Source organism: Crocodylus porosus, unplaced genomic scaffold (genome assembly GCF_001723895.1).
Source record: "Crocodylus porosus isolate Cpor-Errol unplaced genomic scaffold, CroPor_comp1, whole genome shotgun sequence".
In the NCBI taxonomy this organism is placed as follows: Eukaryota; Metazoa; Chordata; order Crocodylia; family Crocodylidae; genus Crocodylus; species Crocodylus porosus.
Window position 1 is genome coordinate 12,954,118 of NW_017728922.1, and position 8,091 is coordinate 12,962,208.

The following is an 8,091-nucleotide window of genomic DNA, read 5'->3' on the forward strand; positions in this document are numbered from 1 at the left end:
CCCTAAAAGGATAAATTAAGTCAATAGGGAAGAGGGCTGTTATCACCTGTGGAGCACAGAGAGGTTAGGAAAGGGAGCAAATAGATTATAATGAGCCATAAAAGTATTGTCTGTGTCTAATCCATAGTTTTAGTGTCCAGTAAAATTTTGCATTTCTGTTCTGAGGCCCACCTTCTGAAGATGCTGTGTAGGTTTACTTTCGGGACAAGGACTGTAAGATCAGAAAGATGCAGTTGTCATTTAGCATTTTTCTGTGTGAGTTCATTCTGGAGCAAAGTGGTTGTTTTGCTCAACCACACAGTTTCCAAGAGGGCATTTTGGTGCACTTGAGAGAGATCTCTTTTTGTGACAGCACTGTGTAGTGTCAATGGATTCTTATGGTTTTGCTGCATTAAATGTGGTGATCATGGAGATCAGGGCTGTGCAACACAGCACCATTTCGTTTTGACTTCCATTTTGAAGGGACTGTTTTGTTTTGAGTTTGGTTTAATTTTGAAGCACTGTTCCGTTCCGTTTTGTTGAAAATGTTTTGACGTTTTGCCCATAGGCTATAATGGGGAAGCACAAAACAGCCTATAACTTTATCATTTTCTCCCAGATTTGGATGAAAACAGCAGGGATGGTGGCCCCTTCTGAGGGCATGAAGCTTGCCAAGTTTCAAAGAGATAGGTGTAGGGGTTTCTGGGACAATGCACCTCAAAATCTTGGAAGCAAAACTTAGGTCACTTGTAAGTGTGAAGGCACAGGAGGTGAAAACAGCAGGCATAATAGCCTCTGCTGAGGTCACAAAGCCTGCCAAGTTTCAAGGAGATGGGTGCAGGGGTTTCTGGGAAACTGCACCTCAAGCTGCTGACAAGCAAAACTCATGACGTGTGAGTGTGTGTGTGTGCGTGTGTGTTAAGGCACTCTTACTGATGCTGGGGCTTCTACACAACACAAGCCCCAGTGAAGCCTCCTCCTCTCCTACAGCCTCATTCTGGTCCACCACTTTAAATAAAAACAGGTAATAACTTAGTAAGCAGCACAGTAGCACTAGCAGCATCTCAGGCATCTGAACTATCACAGAGCCTTTCTTTCCTTTCTTGCAGGAGCTTCTTTTCCAGCTGCTACCAGAGAACTCTCCCTGCCAGCCCCAGCCCTGGGGCTTAGATGTGCCCAGGGCCCTGTGTCCTTCCGGTCAGCTGAAGGATGTGTGTGCAACACCCTTACGTGTGTTGGTCTAAGGCACTGGCAGACAAGGTTCTTTGGGTCAATCTGGTATCTTTTAGTAGACCAACTGAATAGTTAGAGAAATATATCTTAGCAAGGTTTCAGGTTGGAAAACCCTTTTTCAGGCTGAGGAAGCACCTGCAGTTGGTACGTGTGCTGCTTCTGGATGGCAGGAATAGAAAAAAGCCGGAGTAGCATGCAATGCAGGCAAGAAAGCCAGTCAGTGTGTTACCAGATTTGCCTGTCACTTTGGGGTGTGCTCATTTATTAGGGGTATGTTTCTGGGGTCTCTGCAATTCTATCCATGTGCTGCTTGTGTTACTTGTGGTTTTATATGGAGCTGTATCTGTCCCTTATGCAAGTCCTCACTCCCAATGGAGCTATCTTGCAGGACTCAGTTTCAATGGGGCTGGGTTTCTCCAACCACCAAATCAGTCAAACACACACATGCACATACATACACACAAAGATTAACAAGGCATGCCTGAGCTAGGCCAGGTTATTCAGTACTGACAGGCTAACACCCTTATATGCTTTGAACTCAGTTCATCAGGGCAACAATAAAATGCAGTCAGACACAAGCACACGGGTTAACAGAGCACAGCTGAGTCAGGCTGAATTATTCAGCATTGACAGGCTGATACCTTCCTGTGCCTTGAACTCAGTTCATCCCTTATTTCAGCAGGCCAATAATAAACACAGTTGACATACACACACATATGCTAACAGAGTATTTCTGAGCAGGCTGAGTCCAATCAGCACTTTCAGCTGATACCATCATGTGCTTCAAAACTCAGCACATCCCAATCTCTTGTCACAGTGGTCCTAGTAGTAACTCCCTTGTTGAGCATTCCCCACCATAGTTTTTGGGCATTACAGGGATCTTTGGCTTAGATAAAAGAAGTGTTGCTGCACAGCAAATTGGGAGGTCAAGGGGAAGGAAGAGTAAATGTGGTTCAGAGAGAGAGTATAGCAACCAGCTTGACCATAAAAGTTATTTATTGCCAAGTATATGAACTTATGATGATACCAGTAGTAATACGAGAGAGACAAATAAAACAGTTACAATATTACATAGTTTCAGTTAGATATTTGGGGAAGTCTAGCTCAAGTTTGATTAGCATAAGTCAGGTTTAGAAAGCTGTGCCTGGAGTTAAAGCAAAAGTCAGGTTCCTGGAGTCAGAGAGAGAGAGAGAGAGTTGGGATCTCACCACTTGGCAAAGCTTGAACCAGTTGAGGTTTCCAGGTGTTTGTTGGAGCTTGCAGACAGGCAGAGCCCTCAGCATGATCAAAGAAAGGATCCCAGGGAGAAAAGGAGAGGAACTGGTGCAGCTTTTGGATCTGAGCACCAGGACAGAAACTTGAATTTGGGTAGAGGTTTTTATGAGAAGTAACAATGTCTCAAGAGAGAACGCTAGGTTTTCTTTACGGGTAAACAATGGCTCATATATTGGATAATAGGAACTGATCACTCCTGGCTATGGGTGGTATTACTCTGAGAGAGCTCACAGTGCAGACAGGCAGATTCAGTGTTTTGGGTACCAATAAAGGAGTCATTACTAGAATTGGCCTGATAAATGCTGAGCTGTGTGTGTGCAGACATGGGTTGATTAGCATTCGAAGCAGGGATCCCACATCATGCAGTGCTTCCTTGCTTCTCTGTTCCCAGAGTTCAGTGCAATCCTTGCCTTGGAATCTCTGTTCACCATCCTGAATGCTAATGAAGGTGCTTTTCTGTTTCATCTTCCATTTAAATGAGACCAGGGGAGTTGCTTCATTCTTATTACCCATGTCTGCATCTTCATTGTCTTTTGTAAGTCCTTCCTCTAATCAGTTCTTGTTCAAGTGTGGGGGGGGGCAGGGGGAGTCATTTGTGAGTCAGACAGGCTGTGTACTGTGCAAGGATTCCCCAAGAGCATAGAGCTGACAGGTAACAAGTGAAAATGGAAATGGAGGCATCAGGGGGTGAGGGACAGGCTGGGGTGGCAGGGAAGAGGGATGTAGCAGGGCAGGTAAAAGTGGAGAGGTACCTGGGGAGGTTGTAGTGCGTCAGAATTCCAAAGTCTATACTGAGTCCATGAGTTTTCTGTACCTAGGAAGTTGATGAAGTGCAGTTCATAGGCTCATCTGTGAAAAGTGGTTTGTAAAGTCAAACAAGCACTGAAACTCACTAACCTCATCACCAGAAGCCAATTTCCTACAGCTGAAAACACAGTGAATGGATCCAGGCCATGCCATGACATGATGTGCAAAACCTGCCAACAATATCTCCAGTATGGAGATATCTTCACAATACAATATATATCTCCATCAGGGCACCAAGTGCCCTGGAAAATATGTGGAGACACCAAGCAGCAATTGCACACCAGAATGAGTGCACACCAAAAATATATTAAAGACAAGAACAAAACACTACCTGTCTCCAATCTCTCAGGCCTGATCCTCAAAGGGAATTTACAAACCACTTTTCACAGATGAGCCTATGAACTGTACTTCATCAGCCTCCTAGGTACAGAAACTCATGGACTCAATATAGACATTGGAATTCTGATACACTACAACCTGCTGGACATCTGACTCCCTAGGTACCGCTCCACTTTTACTTGCACTGCTACATCTTCCTTCCTTCCTGCCCCCACCCCCCAGCCTGTCCCTCAACCCCTGATGCCTCCATTTCCATTTTCACTGACTGGCTTTCTTGCCTGCATTGCATGCCACTCTCTGGCTTCTTTACTATTCCTTCCATCCAGGAACAACATACATACCAACTGCAGGTGCTTCCTCAGCCTGATAAAGGGTTTTTCAACCTGAAAGCTGGCATCCCAGCTGAGCTCACCTGGAGCCTCAGAACTCCACTGGAACCAGCAAGACTCAGGCCTGTCAAAGATGTAATGGGTCTGCACTTTCCACAGCCAGGACTGTGTGCATGTGTGGTGGCTGGAGGTTATGGCACCTCCTACCTACCTTTCACCAGAAGGATCCTTAGTCCTGGCATTTCTTAGGGCTGCTGTGCTGCCAGCAGTCCCTCCAGGCCTCCTGGCCATGGCAGAGTGCAGTTTTAGTGGTCATCCCCAGGACCTGGGGCCCCCTCCTTCCCCATAGCCCCAGTCTATACCTCCAAGTTCATCCTGGCATGGGAGCTCAGCAGGGACATGTTCTTCCCCTGCTGGCTGGTGATGCATTCAGTGCTGCCTCCAGCTCTGAGAGCAGGGCATTAAATGGTTTTAAAAAAATTTAAAAAGGAAATAGGTGTGGATGCAGAGAGGAGGGTGGCATTTACTCCATCTGCACCTGGAGCTTGGGGTACCCCAGCAGCGGGAGGTTCACCTTCAGGAACGCCAGCTGCTCCACCAAACCAGGATCCAAGGAGGTGTGGTGGGGTGTCACTACATCACCAGCATTGCAGAACACCCTCTCACTTGGAACACTGGTCAGTGGAAAAGACAGGTGTTTCTGGGAAACTGTGGCCAGATCTAGCCACATCTGACTGCAGCTTGCCCAGTAGGCCAAGAGGTCACAGCAGTGACTCCATGTTCTTGGTGAGAGGCAGCCACCAAGGCCTGAGCACTACCTGCCTGATGGTGGGGTCTCTTGCCTCTGGACCCCACCATGGAAGCCATGCCCTTGGCCCACATTGGCAGTGCCTGTGGTGGAGGAGGAGATTGATTGGTGGATGGTATGTTGATACAGGACAGTGGCTCCTCCTCTTCCACGTCCCCCCACCTCCATCATTCTGCCTCCCTGACTGTCTTCACCAGCACCTCTGTCCACTGATCCAGGCTTTGGCTGCTGCATATGCTACCCTTCACCCTCAGGTCATACACAGTGGCCAGCATGTGGACCATACTGGACCACAAGGGATCAAGCCATTTCCTGATATCCTCCTTCAACTGCCTCACCAGTGCCTGCATGTCTGGTGACAGCAGTTTGCCCAGTCCAGGAACACTGATTCCCTGGAACTTCTCTATTTGTCTCTGAAGTTCCCTCACTACAGGGATCACCTGGCTAAGGAAAACATCGCCAGCATGAAGGGTCTTGGTGGCCTTGAGGAAGGGCTTGAGGACCACCAAGATCTGGGAGATGGTATCCCACTCAGCTCTCTTAAGTGGGCCACTGATCTCAGTCTCCCCAAGCAAGACCATCTCGTGGATGGCCTTCTGTTGCTCCACCAGCCTCTCGAGCATCAGCTATCTGGAGTTTCACTGAGTTTCCACATGCTGCATGATTTTGTGCTGCAGGATGTTGAGATCTGCCTGTTTGTCCTGCCGCATCTTGCCCCCCCCTTGATGCTCCAGTTGAAGTAGACTGCCACCTTCCTGCAATTGGAAATAAGCTTGCTGGTGGCGCTGGCACAGTCACTGGCAGCCCTGTCCCCCTCCAAGGTGTCTGTGACAGTGAGGTGGAGCTTGTGTGCCACACAGCGGATTTCAACAAAGGTGGCATCACAGACCACCTTGACCATATTGGCCTCGTTGTTGACCATGAACTTGCGGATGAGCTCACCCTGCCCAATAAGCCACCACTGCATCACATGCTTCATGGCCCTCATGATTTCAGTTGCCATGTGGGACTCATCTGTTGTCTTGGCTGGAAGGAGAGCTTACTGATGGCATGACTGGTTGCACCAGTGTGCTGTGAGGGAGAGGTATGCATGATCTCCACCCTGGCGGCTCCATATGTCCAAGGTGAAGTATAAGGTCAACCTGCCTTGCACATCTTCTTCAAGTACTCCCTGCATGCCTCATAAATGGAGGGTACCACTATCCTCCTGAAGGTGGTGTGTGTGGGCACTTGGTATGATGGGGCCACAAGTGCTGTGAGCCACCTGAACCCTGGCTGCTCAACTTATGCTTGTAGGGAAGCAGTGAGGAAGGCCAAAGCAGAAATGGAACTCAGGCTGGCAACAAAGATTAAGGGTAACAAAAAGTCCTTCTTTAAGTATATAGTTAGCAAGAAGAAGGCACAGGGTAACATAGGGCCACTACAGGATGGACTAGGGCAACTCATAACAGATAGGATGGACAAAGCTGAGCTCTTAAACGATTTCTTTGAATCTGTGTTCCTGGACACGGATACAAACACGCCTCCCAATGAAACACATTAGCACAGGTTTTGCCTGCCACACTAATGTGCAGTAGGATTAGTCTTCTGCGCATTAAGCATTGTGTGTAGACGTGCCCAGTAAGAGCATCGACACACCCTAGTCAAAGTCCTTAACTTTGGCTGCAGTGGGCACCCAATGTTTCAAGGAAGGTTAACTCTCCCTCTGCTCTAAACCCTGACACCTGGATTGTTAGGTTTGTTTATCCCATTAAAATCAGACAGAGCAATGGGGCAACCATCTTTACTGTACTAAAAAACACTGAACCAAATGCTCTGCAAACATAACAATAAGTAGCAACAGGAGACGGACACAACATGGAATAGCCCTACCTACTACCAAAAGTATGGCTTTATGAGTGCTTGTGGTGCTCGGGCCAGGTGCTGGATGATTGGAAGGTAGCCGATGTAGTCCCCATCTTTAAAAAAGCGGGGGGGGAGGACGCAGGCAACTATAGGCCTATCAGTCTTACCTCAATTCTAGGGAAACTCTTTGAGAAGATCATCGTGGAGCACATCTGTGATGGGCTGGCCTCAGAGATGATGCTCAAGGGCAACCAGCATGGTTTCATTAGGGGGAGGTCATGTCAGACCAACCTGATTGCCTTTTATGATCAGGTCACAAAAGCCTTGGATGCAGGTGTTGCCGTGGATGTTGTCTTTCTGGACTTCAGCAAGGCCTTTCACACCATCTCCCACCCCATCCTCATTAAGAAATTGGGTGACTGTGGCACTGATGCCTACACAGTCAGTTGGATTTCAGATTGGCTGAAGGGTTGCACTCAGAGGGTGGTGATGGATGGGTCATAGTCAACCTGGGGAGAAGTGGGCAGCGGAGTCCCCCAGGGCTTGGTCCTTGGGCCCGTGCTGTTCAATCTCTTTATCAGTGATTTGGACGACAGGTTGAAAAGCACCCTGTTTAAATTCACTGATGATACCAAAATTTGGGGTGAGGTGAGCACACTAGTAGGGAGGGGAAGACTGCAGCAAGACTTGGATAGATTACAGGGGTGGGCTAGCAAAAACAGGATGCACTTGAACACTGACAAGTGCAGGGTGCTACACTTGGGCAATAGTAACCAGCAGCACACTTATGAGATGGGAAACCCTTCTTGAGAGCACAGAGGCAGAAAGGGATCTTGGAGTCATTATTGACTCCAAGATGAACATGGGCTGACGATGTGAGGTCACGGTTGGCAGGGCTAACTGGACCTTGTCGTGCATCCACAGGTGCATCTCTAGCAGGGGCAAGGAGGTGATCCTCCCCCTCTATGCAACACTGGTCGGGCCGTAGCTGGAGTACTGTGTCCAGTTCTGTGTGCCCCACTTCAGGAGGGATGTGGACAACATTGAGAGGGTCCAGAGGAGGCCACTCACATGATCCGGGGACTATAGTGCAGACCCTACAATGAGAGACTGCGGGACCTGAACCTGTTCAGCCTTCAAAAGAGAAGGCTGAGGGGGGACCTGGTGACCATCTATAAACTCACTAGGGGGACCAGAAGGGTTTGGGAGAGACCTTGTTTCCTCTAGCGACCCCTGGCATAACAAGGAATAACAGCCACAAGTTGTTGGAGAGGAGGTATAGATTAGACATTCATAAGTACTACTTCACAATTAGGGTGGCTAGGATCTGGAACCAACTTCCAAGGGAAGTGGTGCTGGCTCCTACCCTGGGGGTCTTTAAGAGGAGGCTTGATGCCTACCTGGCTGGGATCATTTGAGCCCAGTTTTTTCTCCTGTCCTGGCAGGGGGTTGGACTTGAAGATGTACAAGGTCCCT

At 48.4% G+C, this 8,091-nt stretch overlaps 1 long non-coding RNA gene across 1 annotated transcript in view; it reads left to right on the top strand.

The window, feature by feature from the left end:
* The first annotated feature begins 245 nt into the window (after positions 1–245).
* LOC109313232 overlaps positions 246–8,091 on the top strand; it is a 17,681-nt gene continuing 9,835 nt past the window's right edge. Inside the window, exon 1 of the long non-coding RNA XR_002101999.1 lies at positions 246–259. This is a non-coding gene — a long non-coding RNA (uncharacterized LOC109313232). The remainder of the gene's footprint in view (positions 260–8,091) is intronic.